The sequence below is a fragment of the Ursus arctos genome, unplaced genomic scaffold, assembly GCF_023065955.2.
Source record: "Ursus arctos isolate Adak ecotype North America unplaced genomic scaffold, UrsArc2.0 scaffold_1, whole genome shotgun sequence".
Taxonomy (NCBI): Eukaryota; Metazoa; Chordata; class Mammalia; order Carnivora; family Ursidae; genus Ursus; species Ursus arctos.
This window is the reverse complement of record NW_026622763.1, coordinates 57,713,482-57,737,178: the sequence shown is the minus strand read 5'-3', so window position 1 is coordinate 57,737,178 and position 23,697 is coordinate 57,713,482. Positions and strand designations below refer to the sequence as shown.

Sequence of the window (23,697 nt, the reverse complement as noted above, 5' to 3'; positions counted from 1 at the left end):
TCCCCCCAAAAAGTCAGGCATGCCAAGACAGCAAATGAACACTTTCTTTGCTATCCTGTGGACGGAAAACTCAGGAATCGGCTGTGGTGCCACCCTGAGATAGGAAATGGGTCCTGAAGAATTGTAGACTAGTTTTTAACATCCAAAAAGCAGATAAATATTGTCCGAAAACAGAAGAAGGGGACTCCAAGTTCTACTTTGAAGTTGTTAATTCATTCCATTTGTAAAATAGTAGAATTTTAGAGTTGGGGAAGATTTTTAAAGAACAGCTAGTTTAGCTAATCCTGATTTTACACGGAGACACTGAGGCCCAGATCAGTTAAGAGGTCTGTCTGGGGTTATTCACTTTGTTGGGAGTCTAGAGAAGGGCTAGGCCCCAGTTTGACAACTCTCATGTCAGGCTCTCTTGGTCTCATAACTCCTGTACAACAGGCCAGTTTTGTTTTTCATTTTTTTTTTTTAATTAAACACATAAAGCAGAAAACGAAAATTCTCCCTTAGTTGACCTTCCATTTCACAATTCTCTCCGGAGTTAACAGTTTTGCTGCCTTTTTATTTCGTGCCCAGATATCTGTACTTCTCTAACTTTATTCAAGATATGTTATGCATCTGTTAATTTATTCGACAAATATTAAGTGAGCACTGACTCTGTGCCAATTATACACAGTTCGAATCCCTGCTGTCAGATCTCTCAGTCTGGCAGGAGAGAGAAAATATTCTGTGGTAAGTGCCATGGCAGAAGTTAGAGAGGGAACCCAAGGGCCACTTAAATGTGAGAAATCAAGGGAGGTTTCCTAGAAGGGATAAAATCTGAACAGAGCTTCTAAAGGGCAAATGAGAGTAAGGCAGATGAATAATGGGGGTTGTCCTGAGCAGCACAGCAAAAGCATAGAAGCAGGGGAGGGTGTAGTGTATGTGACAGGCGACAGGGAGATAAATTTGGAGACACAGAGAAACACCAGATTACAAAAGGCCTTGTATGCAATACTAAAGATTCTGGATCTCACATGTTAAAAAGACCCAACTGGCAGCAATGTGGGGAAAGGATTAGATGGTGCCAGAAGGCAAGAGGCTATGGCAGTGGTCCAAGGGAAAGTGATGAGGTCTGGAACATGACATGGGAGGAAGAGTAGAAGCAGGGACCTCTCATCCAAAGAGAGACAAATGAGACCTAGAAGTAGGAGAAGAAAACAAGTGTGGAGAGTGGATTGGTTTAGGATTTACTAAGGAGGTAATATTGCAGGGTTTGCTATTAGACTAGATGGGATGGGTATAGATAGGGAGAGGGCAGAATGGAGGATGATTTCCAAGTTGTTGGCACAAACATCTAGGTGGGTGATGGTGCCCTGTTCTGAGCTGCAGAGCTAAGAGACAACCAGGATTGAGAGAAAGCATGTTGGACATGGTAAGGGGGACGTTCAGAGAATGGCAGGTTCGTAACTGGATATCCAAGTGTTGAGTGCGGAGGAGAGGTTTGGGCTAGAGACGTTAATCTGTAAATATTCAGCACATAACACAGATGTTGTATTTACAGTCATGAAATGGATGAGTTTCTCTCTCATGTTCTGGAGAACACGCACAGAAGAAAAGAGAAGGCTCAAGACACAGAATATTGAGGTCAGGAAGAGAAGATGGAGCCTACCAAGAAGACCCAAGAACAGTCCAAGAGGTGGGAGTAAATAAAGATGAGAGCTGACAGGTCTGTGGGATTTATCAGCTGGGACCTCAGAGGGTGAGTAATGAACAGGAAAAAAAGAAAATGGAGATGGAAGAAATATAATGGAAAAGGTACAACTCTGGAGTTGGTGGGAAACAGGGAGAGGCCCTAAAATAAGACTTTCCTACAGGTATTTGAGGAAGAGCAGGTGCCAGTATGGAAGGGATGGGTGAGAATGCAGGGTGAGGGCAGGTCACATGGGGCCTTGTAGATTATCATAAGGTCTTGGTGTATTATTCTGAGTAAATGGTGAATCATAGCCAAGCTTTCAATAGGGCAGTGACATATTTACCTTATAGTTTAAAAGTCACTGGCTGAGGGGCACCTGGGTGGCTCACTCATTTGAGTGTCCAACTCTTGATCTCAGCTCAGGTCTTGATCTAAGGGCGGTGAGTTCAAGACTAGAGTGGACCCCACTTGAAAAAAAAATAATAATAAAATAGAAGTCACTGGCTGCTGTGTTGAGAATAGACCTTCAGAAGCAAGAGACCAAAGAAGAGCCTCTGCCAGGACCTAGGAGAAGATGATGAGGCTCAGAGCAGGGCCACAGCTGGTGGGATGGTGAGAGGTGGAGAACAGCAGGATGTATTTTGATATTTATATATTCATCAAGGAAGCATTTCTTACGTACCTGTTATTTGTCAAGTCATGATTGCTAATGGAGAAAAATCAGTCAAGAATGTGAATAGAAAGATTCAAAGTAAAAAAGAAAGGTTATAGAAAAAAGAAAAACTGGGAGAACTTTTTTCTTCAAAGAAAAGAAAATAAGAGGAAGGTTTCAAAGGTGGTGAAATGTAAAATCATTAAATAGTTAGGAAAAACGATAATTTAACTAGAAGTCTATCGAAATATCGTAGAATTTGACAAGGAAGAATGCCACCCCAATTATTTTCAAGAGATCTGGTATCATCTATTTCCCCCTAACTTTCAGCTTCTCTATTTGTTCTGTTTAAAATAAAATGATATTTTTTTTCCCTTTCCATATATCTAAAGACATCTGGATGCAGCATGTGGGTCATTTCAAAAGCACAGGAAGGGGAAGAACTGAAGGGAAACAGAGAGCAAGGCATAAAGGAGGGAAGAATGGATAAAAGGAAGGAACAAAGGATGTTTGGTGAAGGCAAGGGGCAAACAAAAATTTTCCAGCCCCCATGCCAGGGTCCACAAAACAACCAACCAAACAAAAAACTTTAAATTGCATTTAACCAAGGGCTAGAAGAGTAGTAGGGACACCTGGGTGGCTCAGTCAATTAACCTTGATCTCAGCTCAAGTCTTGATCTCAGGGTCATGAGTTCAAGCCCCACATTCGGCTCCAAAATAAATATGAATAAATGAATGAATGAATGAATGAATGAATAAATAAACAAATAAATAAAAAGTGGAAAGTGGCTTAACTGTTATAATTAGAGTTAACAACTACTATACTTTAAATGTACATTGTATTGGTCAGCTAGGGCCGCCATAACAAAATACCAGGGACTGGTGACTTAAACAACAGAAATTTATTTTCTCATGGTTCTGGAAGCTGGAACTCCAAGATCAGGATGTTGGCTTGCAAATGGCCACCTTCACCTACACGTGTGTCCTCACGTGGTGTTTCTTCTGTTCTGGTACATCCCTGGTGTCCCTCTGCTTGTCCATATCTCCTTTTCTTATAAGGACAGCAGTCAGGTTGGATTAGGGCTTATTCTAAAGGCCTCATTTTATTTTTTTTTATTTATTAAAAGATTTATTTATTTATTTGACAGAGAGAGAGAGAGACAGCCAGCGAGAGAGGGAACACAAGCAGGGGGATTGGGAGAGGAAGAAGCAGGCTCCCAGCAGGGAGCCCGATGTGGGGCTCAATCCCAGGACCCCAGGATCACGCCCTCTGCCGAAGGCAGACGCTTAACAACTGAGCCACCCAGGCGTCCCATCTAAAGGCCTCATTTTAACTTAATCACCTATCTAAAGGCCCTATCTCCAAATACAGTCATATTCTGAGGTACTGGAAGTTAGGACTTCAAAATATGAATTTGTGGCTTGGGGGTGGGCAGAGACTAAATTGAGTGCATAACAGTACTTAACCAATTTTATTTAATTAAAAAAAATTCCATCTATTACTTGAGTCCATGTTGGAGTTTAACTTATAGCTTTAGAGAATGTAAACTTATTTTTTAAAGATTTTATTTATTTATTTGTCAGAGAGAGAAAAAGAGAACGAGAGCACAAGCAGGGGGAGTGGCAGGCAGAGGGAGAAGCAGACTCCCCACTGAGCAGGAAGCCCAAAGAGGGACTTGATCCCAGGACCCCGGGATCATGACCTGAGCTGAAGGCAGACACACCCAACCGACTGAGCCACCCAGACATCCCAGAATGTAAACTTATTAATGGAACATCTTTAGTAGAGCTGCAATGAAGAATTGCAATTTATTAGAATCGCAATAAAGATACAATAAACATGATTTGAATTTATTGCCTTTTCGATATTAGGAGGCAAAAGTTTGATTAGCAAAGTGAGCCTCCTGGCTATATGTTACAATCATGGGCTTTTTCAGGTAAAGAACCTAGGTGAATTAACTCTTTCTATTGTTTTGTAAACAGAACAAGGATACAGGATCTATTTTAACTCAATGACATGGTATATGACTCCTTGAATAAATAATGGAAAGCTAAATGCATAATTCCTATCTTGAGGCTATGTTCAGTTGGGTTTCATTTACTGTATTTTCTTAGGATAAAATATTTCAGAAATAAAATTAAAGGATAACTTTCTACATTTTGGTTTTAAAAATTCTTCATGGGCTTGAGAATAATAGTTATTTGCCCATATCCAAAGTTGGCTGATAAGGAGTTTGAAGGAATATTAATTGTCTACTAAAACTGAAAGCAAAAAAGTTCAATTAAAATATTATGAGAGATCATTTCATATTTCTTATATTTCACTCTTTGTGGAGCAGACAGAACTATGGTTGGACGAAGTTCTCAAAAATAAGAGTCAAAGCATCTGTTACATTTTATAGAAATGAAAATATGTGTTTGAATATTATATTTTCTAAAAAATTTTCTTTCAAGTACAAATATATATTTATCTCTACAAACAATACCCCTTTTTCTTCTTCTGCCCTTCTTTCAAAAAAAAAATATGAAACACTGATGAGAAAGCAAAAGCTAATGCTTTGACTTTGTGGCTGCTGGAATTTTAGTCTCGAGCTGTCCTGTGTCCAGTGTAAACATTTGCTTATACAGATGTGTGTAGGAAATGGCTTTTACCAGGTATTCGTTTCACGCTGGCCAATGCTGTCAGTCAGATTGCCCCATTTTTTTTCCAGCCTATTTTTTCAAGTTGCAAATTCTAAATAAGTAATCTGTTATTTCACAAAATGTAAAAATAGCATGTCATTACCATCAAGCACGAAGTAGAATGATTTCATTTAAAATCCTTTCTCCATTCGCTTACCAAAGAAATGATTCTGTGATCAATTTGACCTTTTACCAGCATAATTGCCAAATAATTAACAATAAATGATTACAATCTGAAATATTTTTAACTAATCATTAAAGGATAGCATATGTTGCATACAAACCAGGAGCTATATGCTTTCTATAAAATACCAGAACTATTTATTTATTTCATCAAGTGCCTACTGTGTGCCAAAAACCGTCATCATGGGATTTGTGTTCTTACACTAAATAAAACAAAGAAGTGGATAGCATATTAGAAGATATTAAGTGCCACAAGAAAAAAATAAATGCAGGGAAAGGGAATTGAGAGCATGTGTGTGGGGGTAAGAGGGTACAATTTTAAACAGGATAGTCAGAGAAGATGCAATCTAAGCAAAGACTTGATGGAGGTGAAGGAGTAAAGCATGTGGAATCTGTGATGTGGTTTTGGAATACAGGCGAGGTTTGGTGCGGTGGAGTCCAGAGCCCACAACCAAGAAAGAATTCTTGAGACATTCTTGAGACGTCTTTGGTGCAAAATGGTGGTTTATTAAAGCACGGAGACATGACTCGTGGGCAGAAAGAGCTGCGGCCCCAGGTTATGAGGGGTGGCTGATTATATACTATGGAGTTGGGGGAGGTAAGGAAAAAGGGAGGTTGAGAAAGTACTTTCATATGTTAAAGAAGACTCACAGGATACTGGAAGCCTTGCCACTGTCAAGTTAAGGTTGTTTTTCCCTCTAGCAAGGCATTAACATGAAGATAGCTAGGAACTTCCTGGAGGAACATCACATATCCCACCCAGAAGTAGGGGGTAGGGGGAGGTTGCGGGGTGTCAGCTTATGCTTTGTCTTCAGCCAACCTTCTGCTCCCTCATCATCTGGAAGAAGTTTAGGTGACCAACAATTGCAGCCTGGCTGGGACCAAGAGGGTTCCCAGGTTGTAGGCCTTCCTGTGCTAAAACCAGGAAGGTCCCAGCTCAGGCAAACCAAAACAACTGATCACCTTAAAAGTGTTCCAGATAGAGGAAACAAGAAGAAGAAGAACAAAGGTCCTGAGAGGGCAGCGTGCCTGGCAGTTTCAGGACCTAGTAAGGAGGCCAGTGCAGCTAGAGAAGACATGAGATCAGTGATACGAAGAGGTCACATCATGTAGGGACTTATAGTGGAGGCAATGGCCCTCTATCCAACCCTTCTTTTCTGGGTTGATGCACCCACCCCTAGCTACTGCCAGTGGGCTCGTGGTGTGTCTTTCCATGGTCCTTACCCTTAGTAACCCTTGGTCCTTACCCTTGGTAACCTTCCCCAAATCTGCACTCCTTGTAGGGAGCAGCCCCTGACTAATGACTGGCTAATGTGGGAATATAATGGCTAGGCCAAGGCCTCTTCTGTCAGCTTGGAGCACCCAGCTTAGACTTCCCCTTCAAATTGGCTGAGACCTCATATGTAACCAACCGCAGTTCAGCTTTTTTCTCGGCATTTCTTCCTTACAGGTATATTTCCTGAGATCACTCCCCAATAAACTTTCCAGATACAACTCTCCACCTTAGTGTCTGTATCTAGGGAGCCCAAAGTTAGAGAGGCCTTGACGGTGATTTTGAGAGGGATGTGAAGCCTTTGAAGCGTTTTGGAAGAAACTGAACCCTGAAATAATTTCTTTCTCGCTCTCTGTCTCTCCTTTTAGGTGTAGAAAAATATAGAACTTTCTTAGTTGTTTAGTTCAGATCATTCTTCTGAACTTCACTGCAATGATTGCATAGGTTAAGTAAGAGCTGGGCTCTAACCCAACTGGAAGCTAAGTTTGCTGAATAGTTGGAACTTCCCCTTGTGTCTTCCAGTGTGGTCAGTGGATAGACCAGCTCTTCAGCTGAGGCTGTTCCCAGATGGATTGCATCCCATATTGAATTCCATTGTTTTGGGGGCTCCAGTTGTTTTACATATAACAGGTAAATAAATAAAGTAGGTACATCAAAGTGCAACAAACACAAAGGAAATCCTTGCCCTCAAGGATTTTATTTTACTCTTCTATGAGCCATTTTATTGAAAATGTTCAATAATAAATGGCTTGCTACAGCATACCTCAGGACCTTAATTTCCTGTGGAACCAGCATTTGTAGGTAGTGGGGGGGGGGCAGTGAGGCAATGTCAAATGAGAAAACAACTATCTCCTTTCTAGTCACACACACCAACTTAAATATCCAGCCACCGTGGACATATTTTTGCTGCGTTTAAAATGTCCAGCATTTTCATCCTTCAGGCTTCACTGAAGAGTTTCTAGGCAAACAGTGGACTCCAAATTCATATTACTTAGGAAAAGGATGAACAGGAAAATATTAAGCAGGTGGCAGGTCTCTTATTTATTATACTCATGAAGAGGCCCTTTGTCTCTCAGTTCAGAGTTGTGCTTTTCACAAACTTTCCATGTAAAAATCTCCCTAACGTACGAGTTCTTTTTGAGTATACATGAATTTTCTATGGGATTAAAAATTCCTAGAGAGTAATATAGTTAACTGTGTATATGGTTTGTGTGTATAGCCATAGTTGTTCAGATTTAGAAATGGAAAATAAACCCATCTTTTTGCTTGATAACATACTTGTAAAGCTGTGACAAGTACCTCAGTTTGAGAGTCAGCAGATCTGAACTTATTCCTGACTCTAAAACCGATTCACATGTGGACTGGAGTGACAGACCTTGGAAGGAAAGATCCTGTAAGATAATGAGATTCAAAGAGAGAATTCTACCCAAATTTGACTTTTAAAAAGGAGATGGTGGAGGACCCAGCTCTGGATTCCAGGACTCACTACACAGTTTCACAACCTCCAGTAAATCCCTTAATCCTTGAGAGCCTTGGCTTCCTTATCAATTAGATAGGGTTGGTACCCACTCTAGCTCAGAGCTGATTACAGGCATTAATAGCTGCCAGCATGGTTTGGAAACTAGAAAGAAGAACAAGGTGTTAATTTGCATTTTTAAAATTTTTAAATGGAAATAAAAGCCATAAATTCTCTCCCCACATTAGAATGTAGTTTTGAAATTAATTGATGCAGTACGTATGTAAAGTGCTTTTAGCTCTTTAAAAAACATTTTATAGTCATAAAAGGTCAAATGCAATTACACATACACACACATAAATAAATCAGTTAACAGAATCCTGTACTGCACAGAGTGTAGCACATTTTAGGTTAATGAGTAAGGCAAAAGCAACAGAGGATTAGCACATCTATCATATTAAATCATAGGAAATATTTTTCTAATGTTTTAAAGCCAGTAATACCCACAAACAATTAATGGATTTTAATTTTTATAGTTATATTTAAATTTCATAGTTTTAGCTTTATAAACAGAAACCTGGACTCATCCAGTGATTTCAACCAAATATCAGATACTATTTAAATTAGCAAATGATAATTTTTTGAAAAAGATCAAAAGCATTACTAAGTATTACAGTCTCACATTACCTTCGCAATACAAATAAACACTCACTTATGGAATTTGTAGTTTTCCTTCTGCTTCCGAGATTAGATGACATTTGGTGGTTGTCCTCTTACCTATCCAGAACCAGACAGATCTCGGCTTATGGTCTTCCAAATACATCACAATTTCTCCTTACACCTGGGCCATGGTCAGACATATTCCATTTTATCTCGATTATCAGAGCGCTAATGCAATAAATATGTCTCCATTTTTTGGTCTTAAATGCTTTAGGAAACACAAAATTATGTCAGTATTGCTTAACATAATAATAGCTGTTAGTGGGGCGCCTGGGTGGCACAGCGGTTAAGCGTCTGCCTTCGGCTCAGGGCGTGATCCCGGCGATCTGGGATCGAGCCCCGCATCAGGCTCCTCTGCTATGAGCCTGCTTCTTCCTCTCCCACTCCCCCTGCTTGTGTTCCCTCTCTCGCTGGCTGTCTCTATCTCTGTCGAATAAATAAATAAATAATCTTAAAAAAAAAAAAAAAAAAAAATAATAGCTGTTAGTGAGCCTTACCGTGTACCAGATGGAAGTCCAGATTTGTATGTGTTAACTTAATCTTCACAACAATCCTATGAGGTAGGTTACATTATACGACAAACAAAGGCACAGAATCTTGTCTAAGGTCACACAGCTAATAAGTGATAGAATCATAATTTGAACTCAGGCAGACTGGCACCAGAGCCAGTGCAAAGCCATCGATTTTATTGCTTCTCATTGACGGGCCTTCATCTTCTCAGCTGAGTATGTCATTCTTCACTGGCTTGGGGCTTCTACTTATAAGCCTGGGAAAATGTCACATCTTACCAAACACACATTTGCAAAGAGTCTTTACCAGGGGTCTGCAAACTTTTTCTGTCAAGGACCAGAGAGTAAATATTTTAGGCTTTGTGGGGTATTCCATCTGTTAGAATGACTCAAATGTGGTGTGATAGTGAGAAAGCAGCATAAGCAATGTAAACAAATGATCATAACTTTATTTCAATATAACTTTATTTATAAAAGCAGGCTGTGGGCCAGACTTGGCCCATGGGTGAGAGTTTGCTGACTGTTGTCCCAAGTCCTTACTTTTTTTTATTTGCCCAAGGACTTCCAACCGTTCAAGAGCACAGCTTTAGTTTAGCAGGAAATGGCTATTATTCTTGCTGACATGCACAGACAGCTCTCAGAAGAAAGAGACCCCTTCCTGGTATGTTTCTTACCTCACAGGCTTTTCTTTGCTTTTCTACCCGAAATCTCAGTTCTGGGTTTAAACCTGAGTGCCAATTTCCCGTTCTCTTCAGGAAGGACAATGCATTTTTGTTATTGGAGCTTCTTAAAGTTTCATTTAGTTTTTCTTATTTTTGTTGTCTAAAGGTGAAAGAATACCATTTTGTTACCTCAAATGTAATAGTGATCAGGAAATGATCATTAATTAGACACTAAAATCATCAGATAAGAAGTTGTCAAGGAAGAGGATACATATATATATATGTGTCTTTATATTTTAGTACATTTAATAACACTTTTTCCTAGTTTTTTAACCAGGGGCTCTTCCTCTTCTTCTTCTCCTTCTTTTCTTCTCCTTCTTTTCTTCTTCTTCGTCTTCCTCTCCTTCTTCGTCTTCCTTTCCTTTTTCTTCTCCTCCTCCTCCTTCTCTTCCTCCTCCTCCTCCTTCTCCTTTGCACTAGGCTCTACAAGTGATGTATCACATCCTCAGTATGTGTGTGTGTATGTAGCAGAGAGAGAGAAATAGAGGAAAAGAGAGAGAGAAGGCATACATCCAAGTGTTTCAACTCAGAAGACATATATAAGCCTACTATGTGCAGGCACATGGCCCTATACCAGGCACTGGTAAGATACAAAACTGAAGAAGACAGATTGCACTTTGGCTAGTGGAGAATGATAATTCAAATTTGGACCTTGTTGAGTTTAAAGTAACAGCAGGGGTGCCTGGGTGACTCAGTTGGTTAAGCATCTGACTCTTGATTTCAGCTCAGGTCTTGATCTCAGGGTCATGAGTTCAAGCCCCACATTGGGCTTCATGCAGGGCATGGAGTCTACTTAAAAAAATAAATAAAATAAAATAAAATAAAATAAAATAAAATAAAATAAAATAAAATAAAAACAGCAGAACTTTCAAATGGAACTATCTAAAATATAGCCAGACATATATGTGTGGTGCTTCTAAAAGACTTTGAAGTAGAGATATCAATTTAAAAGTGATTTGTACAGACATCGCAGATGTTAGAACAAAAAGATGAAATATGAGAATAAACTTTAAAATAAATGTTCACCATTTATAAAAGACAAGCACTACTGAAGGACACAAAAGAAGACCTGAACAAGTAAAAAACATACATGTTCTTGGATTGGAAGACTCTGCATCATAAAGATGTTGATTCTTCCCAAATTCATCTGTAAATTTAACTGACTGCAATCAGCGTAACAGTAAGAATTCTTAAAATTTAGAACTCGACAAGCTGATTCTAAAGTTCGTATGTAAAAATACATAAACAAAGATAGCCAGGAAAAATTCAAAACAGAGACGTGAAAAGGGACTGCCTACTATATAATATAAAACTATCATAATTAAAATAGGTTGGAGCACATTCATCAATATAACATAATAAAATATCCAGAAATGGACTGCAAAACCTAATAAGGTGATAAAAATAGCACTTCAAATTGGGAAGGAAAGTAAAATCATTCAACAAACGGTGTTGCAGAGAGTGGATAGCACTTAGTAAAAAAAAATTTTTTTTGTATTCCTACCTTACACTTTGCATGTAAATAAATTCCAGATAGATCAAAAATCTAGATTTAAAAATAACTCTGTGTAAGAATAAACATTGGAAAATTTTGTCTTAAATAATAACAGTATGGGAAGACCTTTCCAAGTATATCACAAACTCAGAAACTATAAGAAATGGTATATTTGTTTACATAATAACTACAGAAGTTCTGCAGAACATAAAACACAACAAAATCATCCTATGTAAAAACTAAGGCATAATATATACAACATATGTAAGAAACAAATTTCTATGAATTACTAAGAAAAAAGACCAACTATTCAATGCAAAATAGGAGTGAAAGGGGAAAAGGACATCAAAAATAGTTTACTAAAAAGGAAATACAGATCTCTCTCAGATGTATAAAAAAGACAGCAATCCTCACCTAATTATACACTACAATGAGATGATCTCACCTATCAGACTGGCAAAACCCCCCAAATTTTATAACACAATTACCAAGCATTGACAGCAGGGCTGTAAATTGGTACAACCAAATGAAAGGAAATTTTACAACAATTAATTAAAATAAAAAATATACATACTTTTTTATCTAGCAATTCTAGTCCTAAGTACTTATCCTATAAGTACAAAATAATGTTTATAATCGATTGTAGTAGATTTGAAGGAGACGAAATGTTTACTTAGCATTAGAATACTGGTTTGAAATGTTATGATATATTCACATGAAATACAATGCTGTCTCATGTGTACTGGTAGGCAAAGATCTCCAAAATCTATTGTGAAGTGAAAATAGTAATATGTAGAACAGTGTATGTAGCTTGCTCATATTCGTATGAATATTTGTAAATGCATAGGATATTCTTAGATGGCTCCACAAGAAATTGTAATAGTGGTTGCCTCTTAGGAGAGAAATAAAAAGGCTGGGGATCTGGGAGAAAAAGAGACTTATTTTTCACTGTATATTATTTTGTACTTTTGAATTTGATGCTATGTACATATATTATTCAGAAAACTGCTTAGACAAAGAGAGTCGATATTTATAAAGACTGAAACATTTGGAATAGATGAGCTTTCTGAGTGTAAGGACAATGAACGAAAAAGTCCAAAGACCATGACAAATGTCTCTATTTGAAGAAGGAAGAAATGCCAGCTAGATATCATAGAGAAATAGACCAAAAAACAAGAAATAGGATAAAACAGTATCACAGACACCAAAAAAGAAGTGTTTGAGAGGAAAGCAAAGGTTCCAAAGGAAAAAATAAATACATATAGCTATAAAATAATTCTTAAACTACATATGTAAATATTCATAAAAAAAGCATGTCAGACAAAAAGATCAATATACTTAATATATGAAGAACTAGGGGCGCCTGGGTGACTCAGTCGGTTAAGCATCCAAGTCTTGATTTTGCCTCAAGTCATGATCTCAGGGTTGGGGAACTGAGCCCATGAGGGTCTGTGCTCAGCATGGATTGTGCTTATCCTTCTCCCTCTGCTTCTCATGACCCCCTCTCTAAAATAAATAAATAAATGAAATCTTAAAAAAAAAGAAAGAGAACTAATACAACTCAAGAAAAAAATCCTAATAAAAAAATAGTCAAAGAACACGAAGGAACAATTCACAAAATAAGAAAATACAAATTTATAATAAATATATTAACTTCTAATTCTGGAAATGCAAATTAAAAGAAGAAACCTTTGTCTGTACACTTAGAAAAGAAAAAAAAAATTAATACAATTCTCCGAGCTAATGGGAACATCAATTGGGACAGCGTATTTGAAAAACAGTTTGTCAATATGTATCAAGAGACTTTATTATTGTTCATAAATCTAACACTGTAATTTCACTTCCAGGAATTTTTTAAAAATTTTATTTATTTGACAGGGAGAGAGAGAGCACAAGCAGAAAGAGCAGCAGAGGGAGAGGGAGAAGCAGGCTCTCCACCCAGCAGGGAGCCTGATGTGGGACTCAACCCCAGGACCCTGGGATCATGACCTGAGCTGAAGACAGATGCTTAACTGACTGAGCCACCCAGGGTCCCCCAGGAATTTCTACAGGAAATAATCAGAGTAATCTAATGTTATGTGCAAAGATGTTCATCACAACATTATATCTGATAGCAAAACAGAAGCCAATCTTAATGTTCATCAGTAGGTAAATATAGTTCATTTATAGGATAAAACACTGCAATCATTGAAGTGATATATTCAAAGATTATCTCATGCACAATAGTGCTTTTAGTATAGAATTACATTTTAGAAGCAGGATATAACATTCTATATAGGATACTAAACAGTTTTTGAAGAATGTACATATATGCATAGCTCACACTTTTAAAATGTTTTATAATATCTAGATTATCGGATGTAGATATTATATCAGATCTGGTGGCTTTTCTTACTTTACAAGATGTTTCAAATCATCTGCAATGAAAGTTGGGTATTTTATAAAGAGGAAAACAATCAGTATTATAAAAACAAGAGGGCCAGAAAGTCATACATGGTCATCAACTGGAGTAGACATCTTTTGGGATGCCAACCAGCCCACACTCCTCAGCTCTGAGAGCATCTTCTTAAAACCTGCTCCTCACTCTCCTGATGGGACTGTCATGCACTCAGCTCACAATCTCTCACACCTGCCTGACCCATCTTAGTTTAGATCCCCACCCTCTCTCACTCAGAACTGAAAAGTTTCCTAAATGATCTCCTTCCTCCAGCTTTACAACCTTCTGATCCAGGGTCTATCTCCTGTAAGAGGGTTATTTCTAAATTGCAAATACAGAAAGAAGAAGAAGAAAGAAGAAGAAGAAGAAGAAGGAGGAGGAGGAGGAGGAGGAGGAGGAGGAGGGGAAGGAGAAGATGATGATGAAGGGAGAGGGGGAGGGGAGGGGAGAGGAAGAGGAAGAGAACAAAAGAATCCCTTTAGCACCCCCCTTAGTGCCCATGAGATAAAGTCCATGCTCCTTTGAATGGGTTCAAAGCCTTCCATGATTTTTCATCCCCTGTCATTCGAGCTTTAATGCCAATGTTGGATGTTTTTCCCTAAGTACATTGAGCTATTTGTGGTCCCAGCAACATACCTGGATGCTTTATGCCTCTATACCTTTGTTCACTTGCTTTCTCTGCCTCAAATGACACCATAGTCTTCGTCCATTCACCTGGCAACACACGTTCTTCCAAGAAGACTCAGATGTGAAGCTTGTCCTGACTCCCCTCAGGTGGAAATGAACACTCCCTCATTTGTGGTTGCACTTTCTCCTTTAGTGTTTTATTTCACTTCACTGTGCACTTGTCTTCTTTGAAAAGTAGACAGTAAACCACTTGACATTTGATCCATTTGTCTCCAGGGCCTAGGTTAGAGATTAGTAAAAACTAAGTAAATGTATGTTGATTAAAAGAAGGAAATGAGTGCTTAACAGTATCAAGTACTACAGAAAGGAGAAAGTGGAAGAAAATTCATTGAATATGATAAGTAGTCATTGTTAACTTTGAAAGAACTATTTCAGTTGGTTAAGTGGGGAGGCAGAAGTAATGAATGAATAGCAAACAAATAATCATTTCAAGTCTAGTTGATTTTTTTCCCCAAGAAATTTGTCACTGAATGGAAGGGGAAAGCAAGATAATAGCTTGAAAGAATTCTTTGAATTTTGGTTTTTATAAATAGATAGACACTTAATTATGTTCGTAGGCATAGAAGAAAAAACTGCCCACAAGACAATTCTGATGTCACATGGCAAGATCAGGTGTACAGGAAGACTGTAGTCCTTTCTTAAAACATGCGCATTGTAAGTGGTTCTACAGTTTACCATCTCATTTATCACTGGTAACTGGGATGAGGAACTTCTGTTGGCTCTGCCATTTTCTCAACCTCCTTGCAACTTCCCCACAAAAAGGAAATATAAATCAGATCAATCTAAAATTTTGTGGCTCAATGCTAGTGTCTATGAACTATGTGGGTTTTATCTTCTGCTTGCCTGCTTGGTGCTAGGCATAGGGAGCAAATGGGTTTTCTCTCTCTCTTTCCCTAGTAACCTCATACAACTATCTCCATAGCTGTTAATCTTTCATATTTGCCATCTGCTTATCTTCTGTACTGCATTCTCTATCATTTTTTTCAGATCTGGCATCTAATTTATCAATATTTTTATTTGGCTGTGCCTAATAGGTGTTTTAACCAATCAAGATTGTTTAACAGGGGTGCCTGGGTGGCACAGCGGTTAAGCGTCTGCCTTCGGCTCAGGGCGTGATCCCAGCATTATGGGATCGAGCCCCACATCAGGCTCCTCTGCTATGAGCTTGCTTCTTCCTCTCCCACTCCCCCTGCTTGTGTTCCCTCTCTCGCTGGCTGTCTCTATCTCTGTTGAATAAATAAATAAAATCTTAAAAAAAAAAAAGATTGTTTAACAATTCTATTTTCTTTTATTTCTAAAAGCCTTATTGGTTTGTTTTCAAATATGCCTGGTCTTACAGGAGAGCCTCTTACTACTCGTTCATCTTTTATTTCTTTAAACATTTTATAATTTTTTAAATATTCTTTGTTTGCTAAGTCCAATATCTGAAACTCCTGGTGATAGATCTGATGTTTATTGTTTCTGATATGCTCAAAATTTGCTTGCTTATGTATTTTTTATACCTAGTGATTAATAACTCTCATTTAGTTGATATTAATAAATTGAGGATGTGTTTTTTGAAAGCTCCTCTTCTGCGTGGAGCCAAATACCCCACTAGTGACCTGGGACCACTGTTACCCCTTCTAGATCTCCAGCTTCATGAGAGAGCTGCTTTCCATTAGTTGTCCATCTTGCCTGTAGACTTGCTCTCTGGGTGCTGGCAGCCAACTTCAAGTCAGTCTGCCCCAGGGGCTTATAGTTCGCTGTGTTTTCTTTCCCCCAGGTCCTATGCACCCAGAAGTACTTGGAATTTTTGGTTTGTACCAGAAGAGGACCTTCTCTCATTTTCTTGAGAACTCCTTTCAGTCAAGCTTTCTCCTCCCACCATTTCATCAAAACTGCTTCCTAAGGTTGTCAATAACCTCCATGTGGCTAAATGCAATAGCCATTTCTCAGATTTATCTCACTTGCTGTGACAGTGAATTTTACGTGTCAACTTTGCTGGGCTACAGTGCCTAGCTATTTGGTCAAACATTTTTCTGAATGTTTGGTGAAAGTGTTCTAGGATGAGATTTACATTTAAATTGGTAGATTTTCGGGGTGACTGACTGACTCAGTCATTGAGCATATGACTCTTGAGCATGGAGACTAAAATAAATAGGTAGATAGATACATAAATAAATAAACTGGTGGACTTTGAATAAAGCGTATTGCCCTCCATAATGTGTGTGGGTCTCATCCATTTATTTAAAGGCCTGAATAGAACAAAGGACTGACATTTCCCCCCCAACATTAGATGTAATACAATATCTATCTGCCTATATATCCATCCATCCTATTGGTTCTGTTTCTCAGGGAACCCCCACTAATAAACTTGCCCTATTAGTAGCATTTGACAAAATTGATCACTCCCTCTTTTTTTTTTTTTTTTTAAGATTTATTTATGAGAGAGAGAGGTGGGGTGAAGGGGCAGAGGGTGAGGAAGAGAGAAACTCAAGCAGACTCCACTCTCAGCGCGGAGCCTGGTGCCAGGCTCATCTCACAGTCCTGATTTATCAGGACCTGAGCTGAAACTGAAAGTTGGACACTCAACCGACTGCACCCCAATCACTCCCTCCTTTTTGAAACTCTTTTACTTGATTTCCAGGATAACACACTCCCCTGGTTTTTCTCCAACCTCACTAGCTGGAGAGGTTACACCAACAAATTCCAAATGTGTATTTCTAGTTCAGACCTCTTCCTTTAACTCCGGACTCAAATCCAGCTGCTTATTCTAAATCTATTCTTATTGTCTGATAACTATCTTAAAGTAACAGTTCCAAAACCTAATCATTAAGCCTCCTTTCCCATCCCCCCAGCGCAAACTGTTTACCCCACAGTTTTCCCCACGGTTTGTGGAATGCTATTGTTCTAATCGCTTAGACCAAAAACACCATAGTTATCCCTGGATCCCTCTTTTTCTCTGACACCCCACAGCCAATCTGTCAGGAAGTCCTGGTGCTCTGCCTTTAACATATAACCAGAATCCAACCACTTCCTGCCTCTCCTGCTGCCCCCTGCCTAGGCCAAGCCACCCTCTGTCCTGAGCAGTAGCTTTCACCTCCCACCTCTCACCTCTGCTTCTACTCTTCCCCTAAGGCATTCAGCTCTGCACACAGCAGCCAGAGTGAATCTTTAAAAATACAAAGCCCACCTATCACTCCTCTGCTGAAAACCACTGAAAGCTTTTTCAATTTGCTCAGAACAAAAGCCTTAGTCTTTACAATTCCCTAAAAATTCCTACACAATCTCTTTCCCTCTATCCCCATTCCCCTTAACCACCCTTCCCAGGCAGGTGTGATCTCACCTCGGGGGCCTTTGATTTGTGGTTTCCTCTGCTTGAAATGCTTTTCCTATAGATGTCTTCATTGCTCCCTCTTTCACATCCTCTGGTCTTTGTTTAATGGCTACCTTGGTGAGGTTTTCCTGATTATAATATCTCAAATCCAACCTATCTCCCATTCTCTATAGGTTGTCCCTCTTTTTTTTTCTCCGTGGCATTTATCTGACAGCTACACCTTTTACTTCTTTATCTATTTTGTCTGTGTCCCCCTCACTAGAATGTAAGTTTCATGACAATAGGAATTTTTGTTTTATTCACTGCTGTATTCTCAATTCTTAATACAAATAGCTCACAATAGAAGGCACTTAGTAAATATTTGTTTAATGAATGAAAAATATTACTTGAAATGCTCATCTTGGCAAGGCTATGGAAAGAGGCAATCTCTCACATTTGGAAAGGTAAGTATAATTCCATGCAATAGTTTTTAGAGGTTTTGTGTCCTCTAGGGAGCCATCTGCTCAGGCACTCACAGCAAATGCATTTGTACCCAGACCTGCTAGCCTTCTTCAGTCATTTACATTACCTACGTGGCTTCACAGGCTATTGAATTTTCTACCCCCCAGCCCATATTTCCATGCCTTAAATGATCCTCTCTCTGCCCATGCAGCCACAGCAAGAATACTTGAATTTCTCCTCCACGGACGTGTTTTTTTCAGAGCCTCACAGACACTGTATACACTCTTCTGCTTCTTCTCCCTTCTCCCAGTCTAGACAGTGCTGATTCTGAGAGCCTCAGTTTAAGCATCAAAGCCCCCATGAAGTCTTCACTAGAAACATTGGCAGTGACTCCTCTGACTGTTGATAGCATTTTGCATAGAATTTAATGACAACTCTAGTATGTACCATGTTGCTTGGAGTGTTTGGGTGATTTCCTATCTCCCAATCAGACCAAGAGCAAACTCACAGTGTCCTCGTCATTGTTCGCAGGTCCCTAAAGCAGTGCTGGCACTGCATTCTTATTTCATGAACAAATTAATCATTGAACATCTTTTCCCATGTTTCTGTTCACTCTCACCTTTTTTTCCAAGTAAAATGCTTATAAGTTGGTCGTATGATATTAAAATGGCACAGCTGGATACAACCAGGAACACAATCTTCAAATGCCGTTCCGCATAGGATACTCTTCCTCAGAAGGATCTAGGCACAATTTCTGTACAGATGTGACATCTAGGATTGTCTTTTGGGAGGGTAAGCTGAGCAGCGACAGCTCTTGCCCCAAATCTGCCATCATTTAAGTGGAGAAGTCTAGACTATAATTTTTCCCCCTTTAAGAATGATGATAGAATATATTTCTTGGTTTATTTGCATAATTTGTATACAGAAGTTAAGGTTTTGGAATAAAAGCATCAACTAGGGCCCGCTCCGTGGTTCCCTTTCTTCAAGTTTCCAAAGGGAAACAAGCTTTCCTTTTTTTGCCTAAAGTTCAGATAATATTGTGAGCCACGGACCTAGCTGGTGTCACATGTTTTGAGTACACTGACCCACAGTGCCGGAATCAAGTAACTCCACACCCTAAGAAGTGGCTCTAACCCAGGATGACACAATCTGTGTTTGTCAAATTGCCAATTTATAAAAGAAAGAAATTGTTTAAAGGCTCTTTGTTACATAATGATGTTTTATTCAGAAGGAGAGGAAAAGTTGGACTGATACAAAAGGCAATTCTTTCCATTTTCCACTTTATCCCACAACCAAATCAATTCTTTGCTTTTGTGTTGGCAGTGCCTCCTCCGACTTGATGCAATGGGACTTTTCCTGAGCTTCCATTCAGCAGCTGGAGTCACAGAAGAGTTTCACACACCTCTCCAGGGCCGCTGGAGACAGTGACAGAGTGGAGGGAGCCTGACAATGGGTGGAGATTATTTTTAAATGTGGTCTGTCCCTGTTTTGTTCAAGAACATAGGATTTTTTTTTTTTTAAGTGTAGATAAACAAGAGAGCTGTTTCTGACCCCAAGAGAATTGAAGCTAGGAGGGAAGGCTTTAGTCTATGGCCTCTGATTGTAGCGTAGAGCAGAATACATTGCTTGATGACTGAGGTAAATGTTCTTGACCTTTGTATTCTGGCTGATGACTGGAGCACATTAGAAAAACAAAGTAAAACTTATGACTTGGACCAAGCTTGTTTTTAACATTCTTTTCTGTCTTACTAATAACTAGGACCTAGCCCCATATTGAAATACCATGTGACAGAAACTAAAGAACTCTCTGTAACTTAACTAATACTCTGTAAATGAGACCTATTTCACTATGCTGATTGAATTTGACAATCAAGTGCTTTTACCTCTTCAGCTTTGAATAAAATATTTTTAGTTCTAAATTTTTTCGACTTCTAATGCGAGTAATAAGTAAAATGTTCTGATCAAGCAAAATTGTATTTTCCTACCATAATCATGAATAAACTGAAGGATTTTTCTAGGCTAAGGTTTTAAAAAAGCATCAACAAACCAGAAAAAGGGTACTTGAGTATAGGTTTTTAATACAAAATGATGAGACTTGAAGTAATTTACATTACAATTTTAATATTTGAGTAGGTAAAAAAATTTCATAAAAATCATCTTTCTAGTTTGAGCTTTAGGGAAGCACACATTTTGCATTGAATACCTATTATTTTGTTGGCCTGGTATTCTTTCTTCCTTTTCCTGGTAATGCCCCAATCTTCTTAGGAGGAGACTTCCTCCCCTAAAGGGAGCTGCCCATGATGATGCCCAGCCCTTTACCCCATAGGCCAAACCTGTTCTGTTCACAATGTTTGAACATTCATGTGACCCAAAATCTCAGCTGCTCCTGATAGTTTTCTACAAGAACTATCTGTAAGGGCGAGGCTATCCACCCAGTGCCACTTGGGGCTCTTCTCCACATAGTCCAGAACAGACTAGTTTGCTTTTGGACAGATCGAAGGCAAGTCACAGAGAAACAGGTTTCAAAGAAGGGGCTGAGGAAGATGCTGACTTTGCTTGGCTCTCTGCTCTGGTCTCTGAGATCCCCGTGTTGCCAGGTGAACTGGGGAGCCCCCCCCCCACCAGGTCCTGAGGACTCAACCCAGCTCATCCCAAAGAACCAAGAAGGTTCTTGGTCTTGTCATGAGAAAGAATTCAAGGACAGACACACAATGCAGCAGATGAGGAACACAAATGGAAAAGTTTACTAAAGCAAAAGTACACTTTGGAGATGTGAGAGACAGCAAGCTCGAGAGAGAGAGCTGCATACCCTGGGAGTTGGGATTCTATCTTTCACTGAAGGTTATGAATTAGCAGGTGGAATATTCATTTCTTGGGGCTGGGATTTCTTGGAAGCAAGGTTTCTGTACTTTTTCTTCCTTATTTGGGCAGGGGTTTCCTGTCATGTTTCCCACCATCTTGGGCCCGTCTGGTTTGATCTGGCTTCTTGTGAAGTGCTAGCCATGGTTTCCTAGTTGTTGGCCTCCAAGTATCTTTTTAGAACCTAGCTAACTGCCTACTCGAATATCCAGAAATGTAAATCTTTCTTTAGTGTGCTTCAGCTACCTCACTCTTATTCCAGAAAATCTACAGTATTGTTCCAGAAAATCTATCACCCCTTCATCCCAATTCAGTTGAAATTGGCTTTGGTACTTGCAAGCAGAGTTCTGACTCAGGAACACCTATTTGAGAATAAAATATAGTGACATTTAATGGTACTTATTGGAAGAAAATTTATTGGAGAGAACTATAAAAATTGGCATAGTTGATTTACTGTATTTTATTATGTAATGTATTATATGTTGCTAGAAGCATTTAAAAAACAATTTACCTAAGTAATTTGCTTTTAACTTAGCCTCCTTTGCTAATCTCTATTACAAAGCTTATGTTAATTAAGAGTGACAGTAAATTGCTGAAATTAGAATCTTTCCTTAGTCTGAAATTTTATTTCATTTTCTATTATTTCTAATAGTTTTAAAGCACTACTGATTGCTTAAGAGGTAAACTTCTGTGTTATGCCTAAATTATGCACCCCGTCTACTTACACACAGACAGACGATCCTGAAAATATTCAAATGCTTTCAGCTTATTTTAACTAATCTCTGTCAGGAAGCCTAAATTCTAGTCTTTGATGTTTTGTTAACTAACCCTAGAGTCAGGTATGTTGCTTTACTTCTCCGGGTTGCAGGAACATGAAGATGTTGGAATAGATGGGAGTCTCTTCCAGCTTTAAAAGTTTATGACTCGACAATAGAAAAAGAATTCAGTTTCGTTAGGAAAGGCTTTTGCTGATTTTACAAAAAATCAAATGCTACTTTTTACTCTTTCCTTTGGCTTGTTTACCAAAAACATTTTGTGAAAGTATGCTGGGGGAAATGAAAACCTACGTGACACAAGTGAATGCAAACTATGTTGGCCTTGGAAAAAGTTCTGTTGTATAAAGGATTCCAAATACATTGGCCTAGATGAACTAACAGGTGCTCAAGACCAACAAAAACAACAACAAACCTTAAAAATGTTATTTATATAACTTCAGGACTGTGAAAGCATATTAAAAACAAAAACAAAAACAGGTCTTTTTAACTTCCTTAGTGAAAGAGAGAAAATTTGAGCTTTAAATTACAATGTCAAATGTAAAAACTGATAAATTGAGTCCTCAAACTATTTTTTAAATAAAATCATTAAATATTTTTCTTAAAAATTCAATAACGTATTACATGTACATTCCTAAAACAAATGTTACACACCTTTAGATTTTTAAATATAACATTTTGGCAATTTTTCAAATATTGGTATTGAAATGTTAAAGAAATACCCCCTCATTTCCGTTTTTGTTCTGTCCCTAAAGGTGAGAGTTGCAACATGGAGAATAGTAACCCAGGGCTACAGTTTCAGCACCACCATCTCTTAGCTTTTTGACTGTGGTATGTTAGGCAATTGTGGATTGCAAGATACGGAAACTCAGACCCGTGCCCTCAGGGAATAGGGTTGGGATTTGGTTCTTATTCCTTTGGTTTGTAAAGAATACATATGCAAATTAGAAAAACTGAAATCTCAGCTGTGGCTATCAGGCTTCCCGGGAATAACAGAAAAATTGTACAACCAAGGGATGCACACTGGGTTGGGCTTTCTGGAACACAAAGTTTGAAGGGTGTTTGGAACCCAAAGGCATCAGTTGGTGAATCTTTTCTTTAGAGCAGGGCTTCTCATCCTGATGAACATCCCAATCACCTGGGGAGTGTTTTAAAAAACCGAGGGTTGCTGGAAGGGAGGTGGGTAGGGGGATGGGATAATTGGGTGATGGGCATTAAGGAGGGCACTTGATGTAAGGAGCACTGGGTGTTATATGCAACTGATGAATCGCTAAATTCTACCTCTGAAACTAATAAAAAAATATAGATTGTATGAAAACTAAACAAAAACAAAAACCTAAAACAAAACAAAACAATACAGGTGGGAGGGATGGGGTGGCTGGGTGATGGACATTGGGGAGGGTATGTGTTGTGATGAGCGCTGTGTATTGTGTAAGACTGATGAATCACAGACCTGTACCCCTGAAATAAATAATACATTATATGTTAAAATAAAGAAAAGAAAAACAAAACAGTACAAAAAAACCCCAAAACAAAACAAAAAAATATATATTTGGGAAGGTGCATGGTTGGCTCAGTCCATAGAGCATGTGACTCTTAATCCTGGGGTGTGAGTTTGAGCCCCGCATGTAGTATAGAGTTTACTTAAAAGAGCATAGATAGAAAGATAGATAGTTCGATAGATAGATAGTGAGACCCCATTAGCAAAGGCTCTGGTCTAGTCCATATGGGGCAATGCCCTGATCACTTTGTTGTTAAAAATCTTCCACACGGATTTTGAATGCTCGCTCTCAGCATTGCCTGATTTTGCTATTCTTTCATTGTCT

General features: G+C 38.7%; 1 long non-coding RNA gene across 2 annotated transcripts; it reads left to right on the top strand.

Moving 5' to 3' along the window:
* The first annotated feature begins 982 nt into the window (after positions 1-982).
* LOC113250708 (uncharacterized) lies at positions 983-22,484 on the top strand. Of its 2 annotated transcripts, none has more exons than XR_003314173.4 (3): positions 983-1,231; positions 1,535-1,732; positions 19,563-22,484. It is a non-coding gene; the product is annotated as an uncharacterized LOC113250708 (long non-coding RNA). The 2 variants fall into 2 exon arrangements; XR_007188495.2 differs by lacking the exon at positions 19,563-22,484 and adding an exon at positions 6,979-9,049.
* The last annotated feature ends 1,213 nt before the right edge of the window (positions 22,485-23,697 follow it).